Raw genomic sequence first — 12,488 nt, forward strand, 5'->3', positions numbered from 1 at the left:
GAAGTCGGCACACGTACAGCGTAAATACTTCGTGTGGTTTCGTTATTCTGCCTGATGACGTAGCGGCAGAGAAAATTCTGCTCTGCTGACGTCGCGGCAGAGAAAAATGCTTCGGGCTATGCACAAACGGCTTCATATTCTGCTCGCTTGCCTCAGCAGCAGAGAAGCATTCATGTGCCCTATGCACAATTCTTCGGCTTTCGCAGCGGCAGAGAAATAAGTAACGTATTTGACTTCGTGTCTGTTGTTTTCGCACACAAACGCACCAAAAAAAATGTGTGAGTCGACCCCTGCACTAAACGAATAAAACAAAATTTGTCTGCGAGAGATCGTCAACACGAAACACGACGCACGAAGCACGACGCACGACGGCCAGGGCCGGTTTTAGGGCAATGCGAGCGGGGCGGTCGCCCTGGGCGCCAAATTCCCTTAATATGTTCATTTCAGAAAAAAAAAATATTATCAAAGGGCGCCTCTTCTCATGTTTGCCCCGGGCGTCATAACCTCTAACGCCGGCCCTGACGACGGCTCAGCCTCGGCTGGATTTGCAAACAAGCGCACAGTGGGGCCTCAGCCGAAATACATAGGCAAATATGCACCGGAATCAAAGATCGACTTTGATATTGCATTGTAAAGCTTCCCGATATCTAAGCACCGTGTACTCGTATACTTAACTACATTTTGTAATATTTTCTTTTCAAATACAGGTTATTTCATTAAAATAAATTTATTCGTTCAGAACTTATTAATTTTGCTAGCTGAACAGTCCGAATGTCCCACTGTCCCACATACTTCTCGTCTGCTCTTTAACACGGAATTTCGCCAGCTGCGTGTTGTACTCTGCTTTTACTCAGACGTTCGGCAACGGATCTCAGTATTTTCTATTTCTATTTCATTTTGCCTTTTTTGCACACATACCCTTTCCTTTTTTAGAGTAGTCGAATTTTCGAAAAAGCTTTTCCTCTTACAGTTTTAGAAGTTTTGTATATGTACATATGTTTCGTCTAGGTATTTCGTGTATCCTTCAAATGATAAATTACTTTTAGGAAAGATTATAAAAATATATATTTTATATATATATATAATGCATAGGGTATTCGAGGTGCGACGTGCCAATATGAAATTGATACTTTGCACATTCGTATTTGAAAAAGAGAAAATGCGAGTACGAATACGAGCGCGACCACGATATTTCTGTATCGTGGATCGAAACAGAATGTTTGAAATAAGGGTAGTCGACGTGTCGAGACCTGTCGCACGCACCTATTACACCTATTACGTCTTACTCGTGAACCAGTGCATATGTATGTAGCACATATTATGTACGTATATATGTCCGTATATATATAAAGAACGAAAAAGAGTACAACTCACAGATCAGCGTTATGCTAAAGACAATAACAAAAAGATGCGGAACGCCATTTGGTTTTTTTTGCATTCGAATATTTCGGGCTTCCTGGCTCCAGGCTCTTCTTAAATTTGGTTGAAAGGCCAGAGAGGGAGAGAGATCGTTTTAGAGCCAGCCGCTCTCTTGTTTTCATACAGTAGCATCCGACGACTGTATGTGTGCTCACGTATTTTCGAGACTTCTAGAACTGCATGCATTCATACATATGTACATATGTATGTACGTTTTTTTACAGCGCTGTCGAAATATTCCCTATATGAGTCCCGATAAGCGCCTGTATTTCAGAGACTATAAGAGCTAGAGCAACCAAATTTTGTTTCCAGACTCATGTGATATCACACTGTTACAAGTGCATTTCAAAATTTCAGCCCGCCCCCTTCCACACACACAAAGGCCGAAAATCACTGGCATCCGCAATACGATAAAACTAAAAACGCAGATTTGTAGAGTATGCCCATATGTACCAGAATGCCGAATCTGGTTCAGGTTGGATCATTATTATAGCCAAAACGAGAAGGAACGTGTGAGTCGCTTCTGGGGACGCGACTCTACTTATACCCGTACTAAGCTTATGATTTTAAAGAATTTTAGAAAAAAAAAAAAATTTTACATTTTACATTTTTTTGCTACATATGATATCTACATCTCATATACAATGTATATTCTACATCTAACATGTAGATTTTACATGTTCCAATTATATTCTACATCTCCTCCGCTAGGGGTTGCTCGCGCACTGAACGCGGCAGAATGTGCGAGCGAGAAGGAAAATGAGACGCGTTGTCGGTTGCGGGAGGGGGAGGGGAAGCAACTGAAAATTAATTTCTTCATTCTGGCTATAATTATGATCCGATCTGATTCAGATTCAGATTCGGCAATCTGGTAGATATGGGCATTCTCTACGATACTGCGTTTTTAGTTTTATCGTATCTTTAAAACTGTGCCTGCCACAGATTTTCGTCCTTTGTGTGGGCGGAAGGGGGCGGGGCGAAATTTTGAGATACACTTGTAGCAGTGTGATATCACATGAGTCTGGAAACCAAATTTGGTTTCTCTAGCTCTTATAGTCTCTGAGATCCAGGCGCTCATCGAGACGGACAGACGGACAGGACGGACAGACAGACATGGCTATAACGACTCGGCTATTGATGCTGATCAAGAATATATATACTTTATGGGGTCGGAAAATGTTCCTTCTCTGCGTTACACACATCCACTTTTACCACAAATCTAATATACCCCTTAACTCTTTTTTGAGTACGGGTATAATAAATAAATAATTTTTTTTTGCGTTTTCTGAACTGATAGCACGAAAAGTTAACGTCCAAAAACCGTCAAGTAAAAATATTGAACAATCGATTTTTTTAGGTTTTTGAATCATGAAATCATGAAAGAAAAGCTTTCCCAGCAAATGGCTAACGCCTATAGTTTATAAGAAAAGCGACAAAAGGAAGATTTGTTTAACTTGCTGTTAGCTTCACGGATGAGAGCCGTTCCGGACTTAAAATTAGTACATTCCTCTGATGCCCCATTTGGAAATAGGGAAAATATGAAAATATTTAATTAAATGCAGATGTATGTACATATATGTATATATGTAGCAAGGCGTGGCTAGGCTAATCTATTATTTTTAACGCATTTATACCATATGAATGTGGTTTTTTAATTGTAAGCTTGTAAGAATTTGAAACAAAGAATATTGTTCGGTCTCCCAGCCGAGCATTATTTAGTATTTTTAGTCAGTGGTGCAGCCTTAAAGTAATTGCTGTTATTTGTTCGTTATTTGCACTCCCCACTGTACCTATTGTAATCGACATGCATCTACACTCGCCCCCTCACTGTAATAGCCGTTTCAACCGTTCTTTCGTCTCTTCGTCTCGCGCCTTTCTCGCTCTGTCGCTCTTTCGTTCTATCGATCATTTTAGCTCTCTCGTTCTCTCGAACACTCTCTCGCTCTTTATTTCGTAGCATCGCGTATGGCACGGACAATTCGGTCCGTCTGCCCTAACATGCCTTCGCAATGGTCATGATCTGGTATAGCACTCTCATGCCTTTGCAATCTCTCGCACTCTTCTTTCGTCGCATATATAAACACGAATCGCTGTTTATATATGCATCTAGCTTTCTTCTTTTTTTCGCCTTCGCTATCGCTCTCTTCATCTATCTTTCTCTCGCTTTTATTAGGGCACGGGCAATTCGGTCCGCCTGCCCTTAGTAGAGTCTTGACGTAGCCCTCGCACCTGACACATCGTCGCCTAATCGACCAGGCATATTAGCAATAAACAAACATATATGTACATTAATCTGTTCGTGACGTTTCATTTTAAATAAATGAACAAATGTATCAGGTATCCTCCTCTAAACAAATATATTGAGCAACATCTCTGCTGCGTTCTCTAATGTCCGACTAGGTAGGGCCGTTTAGTTAGCATGGGTTGAAATGGAAAATAACTAATATCACCTAAAAGGTGCAATTGTGGTAATGGTTTTTTTTTTTTATTGTTTGATGAATATCACCACTATTTTTTCGTGCAGTCCAATGCTCGGCCAAATATGTCCTTTTTTTATATTCCGCTAAAAATTTAAAATAGTGCAAAAATTACGTTTCTTAAACAAATCTAATAAAATATAATCGCAAAAAATAATTCCTTTTTTTTCTAAATTCATATTTCAGATTTGTTCCTAAAATTAGGGAAAAACAAAATTTCTTCTAGCTTGAGTACTTTTTGAGAAAAATTGATTAACCTTTGCCTTCTAAGCACGGTTTTTTTTCATTTTTTGAAAATCAGAAAAATGGTCCAACTTTGAACAACGATTATAAATCTTAAAAATTGTTTGTAAATTATAAAATTCAGGTTTTGAATAGCTTGATCAATTCCCAATTGAAGTGTAAAAAAAGTTTTTCCTAATTCAACAACGCGATATTCGATTAAAAACTAAAAATAAATATCTACCTGCGGGCTAACACATAGTTACAAAATATAATAACAATCCATGATTCGAAAAAAGCACAAACGACTATTAAAACTACGTTTAATTACATTAAATTCGCCCAGGCCAATAGCCAAAACCAAAGCATAAACAAAACGAGAAGGAACGTGCGAGTCACTTCTGGGGACGCGACTCTACTTATACCCGTACTCAGTCAGCATATACATTTTTGGGCTTATGATTTTTTAGAATTTTATAATTAAAAAAAAATATTTTACATTTTACATTTTTTTGCTACATCTGTTATCTACATCTACATATACTATGTATATTCTACATCTAACATGTATATTATACATGTACCATTTATATTCTACATCTCCTCCGCTAGGGGTTGCTCGCGCACTGAACGCGGCAGAGTGTGCGAGCGAGAAGGAAAATGAGTTGCGTTGTCGTGTGCAGGAGGGGGCAGGGGAAGCGACTGAAAATTAATTTCTTCATTCTGGCTATAATTATGATCCGATCTGATTCAGATTCAGATTCGGCAGTCTGGTAGATATGGGCATTCTCTACGATAATTTTTAGTTTTATCGTATCTTTAAAAATGTGCCTGCCACAGATTTTCGTCCTTTGTGGGGGCGGAAGGTGGCGGGGCGAAATTTTGAAATACACTTGTAGCAGTGGGATATCACATGAGTCTGGAAACCAAATTTGGTTGCCCTAGCTCTTATAGTCTCTGAGATCTAGGCGCTCATCGGGACGGACAGACAGACAGACGGACAGACAGACATGGCTATATCGACTCGGCTATTGATGCTGATCAAGAATATATATACTTTATGGAGTCGGAAACGTTTCCTTCTCTGCGTTACACACATCCACTTTTACCACAAATCTAATATACCCCTTAACTCTTTTTTGAGTACGGGTATAAAAATGTGTCAAGTACATTGTAAAAAATGTTGAGCGGACCAATCAAAATCACTAATGAGGTTATTAAGCTTCGTAAACTCGGCTTTACGAAAGCAGCGGACACGTTCAGATAGCCTAACCATTCGATCCAATACAGTAGGGCCAATATCGACTGACACTTCAAATGTAGGATGGTAGGAGTCTTCAGGTATAATGAGCGGAAGGGCTCGGGTTAGCAACGCTATGGTCGGATCCGAGACAAAGCACAGATCAAGCAAACGACCCAAGGAATTTTTCACATGGTTGACTTGAGACAGGGATAGGTCTAGCAAGCCGTCGATAAAGTCATGTCGTGACATGGGCACAAGGTTATTAGACTCGTTTACCGAAGACCAAACAGTACCTGGCAAATTGAAATCACCAAGAACTATCATATGGTCTTTATCTGATAGCGAGGAAGAAACTGTTTTTAAAGAGGACAAGTGATGCTCGTATATTAAGATATCCGAGGAAGGTGGAATATACGAGCAAGTAATTAAAATGGAAAAGCCTGGGAGAATCAGTTTAACGCACAGGAATTCCAGGTCTTGTTGAACCTGGACCATGAAATGTTCCGACGTGAAGTTTGAGTCCACTGCAATGAGGACCCGACCTCCACGTCGAGACGAACGGTCATTTCTAAAAATTGTGTACCGACCTGCCAAAACTTCGGAACTAAGGATGTCCGGCTTTAACCAGGTCTCAGTAAACACAATAACATGGGACGAGAACGCGAAACTCTCAAGAAAAAGAGTGCTGAGCTTACTACGCAAGCCTCTAGCATTCTAACTAAAAAAAAGGAAGTTAGTTTTTTGGATGGTTAGAAGTTGAGGTGGAAGATGAGGGTAAAGATGGAGCAATGGTCTGACTACTAGGAAGAGTTATGGGGGTCCAATTCTTTTTCTTAGCCTTAAACTCTTTAACCACCAAATGCTCCGGCCAAAACTTGGCGGAACAAATGGTTTCCAATTGAGTTGGGGAGACGCTTATCTTGAAGGAAGATATCTCCCTGGCGTAAGAAAAGTTAAATTTTTCCACCTTTAAGCCGACGGCTTTTATTTTGCTTTGTATAAAAGCGGTCACATCATTGGATGTGAGGTCAGGGGCTAGCCGCGAGACAAAAACTTGTCGCTTTGGTGGGACTCCCACCAGTGGTTTTGGCACCACAGGCCTAGTACCTGTGATGGTAGTATACGGTGGTCCTGGACATCTATTAGCTGGTGGGAGCGAGACTGAGGGGATAGTTAAGGGGTTGGGTGCGGACTCGATGGACACGGACTCTACAGACATTTCTAACTGCATACTCTCCGAAGTGACGCATTCGGCTTCTGAAGCAAACGTAATCAACTGCTGCACTAAGGGAGTGGTCGGAGTAAGTTTTTCAGATGCCGGCGGACATGAGGCAGTCAGCACTTGCAAGTCCCGCGGAGTAGACTTCTTGAGCCTCGGAGACTCAGCCAACAGCTGTAAACTGCTGAACTGAGTGTTCATGGCCAAGAGCCGATCATATTGCTGTTTAAAGCCTACGATCAGCTCTTTGAAGCCACTCCGCGTCTGCCTCATGAACGAACGCATGTCGTTTTCCACAGCACGGCATTCCTCACAACTATAATGTAGGCCGTTGTTTTGGGAAATGGCGTCTCCTACACGGCCCGAGATCCCTACACATTTTGCGTGCACTACGCTTTCGCAAAGCCAGCAGGGGATATTGGGCTGGTCATGGGTGATCTGCTTCTGGCAGGTTTTTTAGGCACAGACGACAGAAAATTCCATATTTATGTCTTTTATTTTTTTTTACTTCGGGAAAAAAAAGTTCAAAACAAATAGCAATCAGACCACTGTGCAGAGCAAATGCTTAGAGCAATGCTTAAAGCGAAATCGGTAAAAGATGAGAGAGGAGAGTGGTTGCAGCAACAGCTTGTAAGTGAGAGCGTTACTGCACAGAAAGTTACAAGAGCGAGAGAGAAAGAACAGTTATTGAGAGTTAGGTGATAGAGAGAGTGATAGACGGCAAGAGCTACGACAAAGAGCGGCTAAATGTAATGAGAGTTAAGTTAAACAAAAGGAAAATGCGGAGCGCAAAACAAAAACATGTCTGGTCACTACGAAAGAGAACGAACGAAAGCCAAGTTGCTTCTGTCGTTTAAGCATATCTTTGACATTTCAAAAAATTGAATTTATTGGTCATTGGAAAAGCTTGGATTCTAAAATTACGTTAAAATAATGTCCACAAATAAATGTAATACGTCAAAAAATTATAATAATATTGGTTATAATTTCAGTGGTTGTTCAGCTGGTTGTTTCTAATTAGTTCATCTCAAAAAAACTTATTTGATTTCCGAAATAAATGAGAATTATTTGTATCGCCCCAAATTGTATTTCACCCACTTATTATTAAGGAACTTACACACATGTTTCATTAACATTACAACAAAGAACAGAACTCATGAAGAATATACATACATATGCTAGTATATTTACTACGGATTATATACGCTATGGAGTTATTGGATTTTTCCGCAATTAATTTTCGTATTCTATTTTTTTTTATTTATTTTTTTTTTTATTTAAAAAAACAAGCATATTTATTTTGTTATGCGAGAATTGGTGGGGAAACCTTGTTCTTTTAGTAAGTTAGGGTCACCAGAAAGGAGTTTCTTAAAGTTTTGGATTTTACAAGTCTTAATTTCTTTAAGGTACTTTTGCAGTAATGCAGTAATATTTAGAATGCATATTTCCATGTGGGACTTGCCACGGACTTGTACATATATTGTACATATTGTACTTGTACATCTCACCCACCTGACCTCGCAGTGCGTGCATCTTTCCAAGTATGGTCTCTAGCTCCAGAAACGGAACATTCAGTTGTTGGACCACGCCAACCTCTGACTCCAGATGCTGTACCCGCGGAGTCAGTTTTTGGAGTTCACTGGTCATTCCCTTCAGCCTACCCTGAAGGTCATGCAGTATGCGATCCTCAGATTGACGAATGCTGTCCATGATCTGATGAAGCTGCTCACTCATCTTCTGGTTGATGATCTAAGCCAAGAGGGGCGAGGGGGAATCCGACTAACCAATGACTTTCAGGCCGGTGGAGGTTTGTTCCCGCTGGGGTTTGTGTTTTAAGTGTTTTTGTTGTTATGTTTATTTTTGAGTGATTGACCGTGTGTTTTATTGAGCGTTCTTGGATGTGAGTGAGTGTTTTTATACCCGTACTCAAAAAAGAGTTAAGGGGTATATTAGATTTGTGGTAAAAGTGGATGTGTATAACGCAGAGAAGGAAACGTTTCCGACCCCATAAAGTATATATATTCTTGATCAGCATCAATAGCCGAGTCGACATAGCCATGTCTGTCTGTCCGTCTGTCTGTCTGTCCGTCCCGATGAGCGCCTAGATCTCAGAGACTATAAGAGCTAGGGCAACCAAATTTGGTTTCCAGACTCATGTGATATCCCACTGCTACAAGTGTATTTCAAAATTTCGCCCCGCCCCCTTCCGCCCCCACAAAAGAACGAAAATCTGTGGCAGGCACATTTTATCGTAGAGAATGCCCACATCTACCAGATTGCCGAATCTGAATCAGATCATAGTTATAGCCAGAATGAAGAAATTAATTTTCAGTTGCTTCCTCCGCCTCCCCCTGCCAAAGACTCTACTCATTCTCTTTCTCGCTCGCACACTCTGCCGCGTTCAGTGCGCCAACAACGTCTAGCGGAGGAGATGTAGAATATGAATGGTACATCTATAATCTACATGTTAGATGTAAAATATACATTGTAGATCTAGATGTAGATAACAGATGTAGCAAAAAAATGTAAAATGTAAGACAATTTTTTTAATTCTTAAATTCAAAAAAATCATTAGCTGAAAAATGTATATACTGAGTACGGGTATAAGTAGAGTCGCGTCCCCAGAAGCGTATCACACGTTCCTTCTCGTTTGATTATTGTGTCCCACTTTCCCACTTACCAAAGAGTTATCCAGTCTAAAAAATTTAAAATCAAGACTATAAAAAATTTCGAGAAGTTGGTTCTCCCTCTTCTCTTTCTCACTATGTAATAGCTTGGTCAAATTTCTCCGTTCTTAACGCTCAATGCTATATCTCGATGCAGGATACGATTTTCACAGGACCCTAAACAGTTTTACAGCTTCGTAAATAGTAAGCGTAGAACGTCCGCACATCCATCCTCGTTATCTTTTCTCAATATGTCAGCAAACAATGATCAGGCAATTGCCGATCTTTTTGCCAAATTTTTCTAAACAACCTATTCTCATGAAAGCTACTCTGGTCAGCCGTATCCATACAGTTTACCAAGGTCGAATGGCATCTTCAGCGCCTTGTTAAATGAAAGCTCACTGCTTCATGATCTACGACTAGTTAAGCCGATGTTTTCACCAGGTCCCGACGGAGTTCCCGGCTGTGTACTTAGGTACTGTGCCGACGCTCTGTGTGGACCCTTGCTTAAACTATTCACCCTATCCATTAACTCTTCATGCTTTTATTACTCCGCTCCATAAGAAAGGTAGCAAGTCTGATGCAAATAATTATAGAGGTATATCTAAGTTATCCGCTATTCCTAAAATGTTTGAAAAAATTTTAACTCCGCACTTGCAACATCTCTGCAAATCACTTATATCTCCGTCCCAGCACGGATTTATAAGGCGACGATCAACATCCACAAATATATTAGAGTTTACCGCTTTTATCATTAAAGGCTTTCAAGGTAACTTGCAGACGGATGTCATTTACACTGATTTTAGTAAAGCATTCGATTCTGTAAACCATTCCCTTTTAGCACAAAAACTTGACCTTTTAGGGTTTCCGCCTAATCATTTGAGATGGATTTCTAGCTACCTTCGTTCTAGGTCTCAAAGAGTCCTCTTCAAATTTCCTTCTCTTCACCTGTTAAGGTTACTTCTGGAGTACCACAGGGCAGCCATCTAGGCCCCCTACTATTCACACTCTTTATTAATGATCTGCCTTCAGTATTAACAAACTCTCGAGTACTCATGTATGCGGATGATGTTAAACTCTGTGTCCAGTTTAAGGACAATTCATTTCACTCTCGCTTGCAATCCGATCTCAATAAATTTCAGTCATGGTGTTGTGCAAATATGTTACACCTTAATGCCTCGAAATGCAAAGTAATTACATTTCATCGCTCCAGCCCCTTTTGGGCTCCTTATAGCCTCTGCGGTGGTTCTCTTGAGAGAATTACCTTGGTTGATGATCTTGGTGTTAAATTAGACCCAAAGTTAAAGTTTTCTGAACACATTTCTACCATGGTAAATAAGGCCATGGGTGTGCTTGGGTTTATAAAGAGGTGGTCAAAGGAATTTGAGGCCCCCTTATTAAAGAAGACTCTCTACATCTCGCTTGTTCGTCCGATTTTAGAGTACGGCTCTTGTGCATAGTGCCCCCAGTACAAAGTACACCAGAACCGTATAGAATCAGTCCAGAAAAACTTTTTGCTTTGCGTGGCCTTAACGGGGTGCAGGTGTAAGACTGCCATCTTACCCTCGTAGATTGCTATTAATAAACCTTCCAACCTTAGTTAGTCGCAGAAAAATGCTTGGGGTGATTTTATGCACAACCTGATCAAGGGTGACGTAGAAAACCCTGACTTGTTGAGCCGCATAAACTTTACGATTCCTGTTAGATCTACTAGAAACTTTATTTCTTTGTTCCTTCCGCTTTGTATATCGAATTATTCCTTGCACGAACCATTTAGGGTCCTTTGCTCGGACTTCAATTCCCTCTACCACATAATATCAACTACTAATTCCCTTCCTCTTCTTAAATCACTAATACTAACATACCTTTCCCGTAATTAGATATATTTCTTAGCTATCTTTGCATGTTTAGCTCTTTGAGTTGTGTTTATCTCTAATTTTCCTCGAATTTTAGTCGAACACCTATCTTTCCTGCATGCTCGCGATCGTTTCGGTAACACGCGTCGCGAGTCATGCGGCAGCGCCCCTCGGTCGGTTAGGCGGGAAGAAGGCTGCGTTTCTGCCTGGGTTCCGCGCGTAACAGGCTTCGGCTTGGTGTCGCATGGGCCACTGATAGGCTTTTTAGACTACAAATCGAAAGACTAGGATGTAATAAAAGGCCGTTTAAAAATGTAAATATAAAAAAATATTATACAGAAGTAATGGAAAAATATTTTTAAGATTCGTATAAATTAGTGCAAACAATAAAATTTGCGAACAATTTATTCCTTCGATTTTAACTTGGAGATTAATTGAATTGGCACTGCTATGTGGGTAAGAAACTATGCAATTTTTGGGTAAATATTTGAAAAAATGTATCAGAAATAATATTATATGGAAAATCGTATCGATTTCCTTAAGAACAATGGCTAACAATAATATATTTTTAAACATTTATATTTTTTGACCCCTAAATTCAATGCTCAACATACCCAGAAAGTAGTCTTTTTGTACTCTATAGGGTTATCTTCAAAAGCATATTAAAATACCATATTAAGCGATATGTGAATATCTGTCTAAAGTTTCTTAAAGTGAATTGATCAAATTTAATGTTTCAAAAATAGGTTTTGCCAAATAAGCTAAAATTGTTTAATTTAATGATAATTTATCATTGTGTATATCATTGCATCCCAAATATAAGAGTTCGATAACTACTTGTCAAAGTTTGCAGAGGTATTAAAAATCGATAATGGAGGATATTTAACAAATAAATTATTTAAAATAGAATTTGGAACATTTGAGAATCTGACAAACAAGCGACAAACAAAACAAACAAAATCAGTAACAAATAATGGAGAAAACTTGCATTGGAAGGAAAAATCAAATCAAAGAGAATAGTCGTACATCCGAGAAATTTATTTCTAAAAACGGGCCCTGTCTTTCTAAAGACCGGAGCACGGGGTTAACGTTGTGACAACAATCGACGGACAGAAACCAGAGTAAATCGTGAAATTGACACTAAAGCCAAGCATCGAAGGCAAAACGAAAATCATATATAGTCGTATGTGTACAACAAAAAAAGTCAGTGAAACCAATTTAAACGAACGGCGTAATAAAAAATACAACATTGAGAGGCGCAGCATAAATAAAGAAAAACTAATAAAACCCGTGTCGTGGCTGCCGGATGGCGGTCAACTCGAGGCAGTGCTAAAAAGTGGTGGCCGCATACTGATAAAACATAAACATAAACGCCCAAAACCCAAA

At 39.7% G+C, this 12,488-nt stretch overlaps 1 pseudogene; it reads right to left on the bottom strand.

Moving 5' to 3' along the window:
- Positions 1-8,314, bottom strand: part of LOC111081541 — a 28,636-nt pseudogene extending 20,322 nt beyond the window's left edge.
- Between the last annotated feature and the right edge of the window lie 4,174 nt (positions 8,315-12,488).

This window comes from Drosophila obscura, unplaced genomic scaffold (assembly GCF_018151105.1).
Source record: "Drosophila obscura isolate BZ-5 IFL unplaced genomic scaffold, ASM1815110v1 contig_179, whole genome shotgun sequence".
NCBI lineage: Eukaryota > Metazoa > Arthropoda > Insecta > Diptera > Drosophilidae > Drosophila > Drosophila obscura.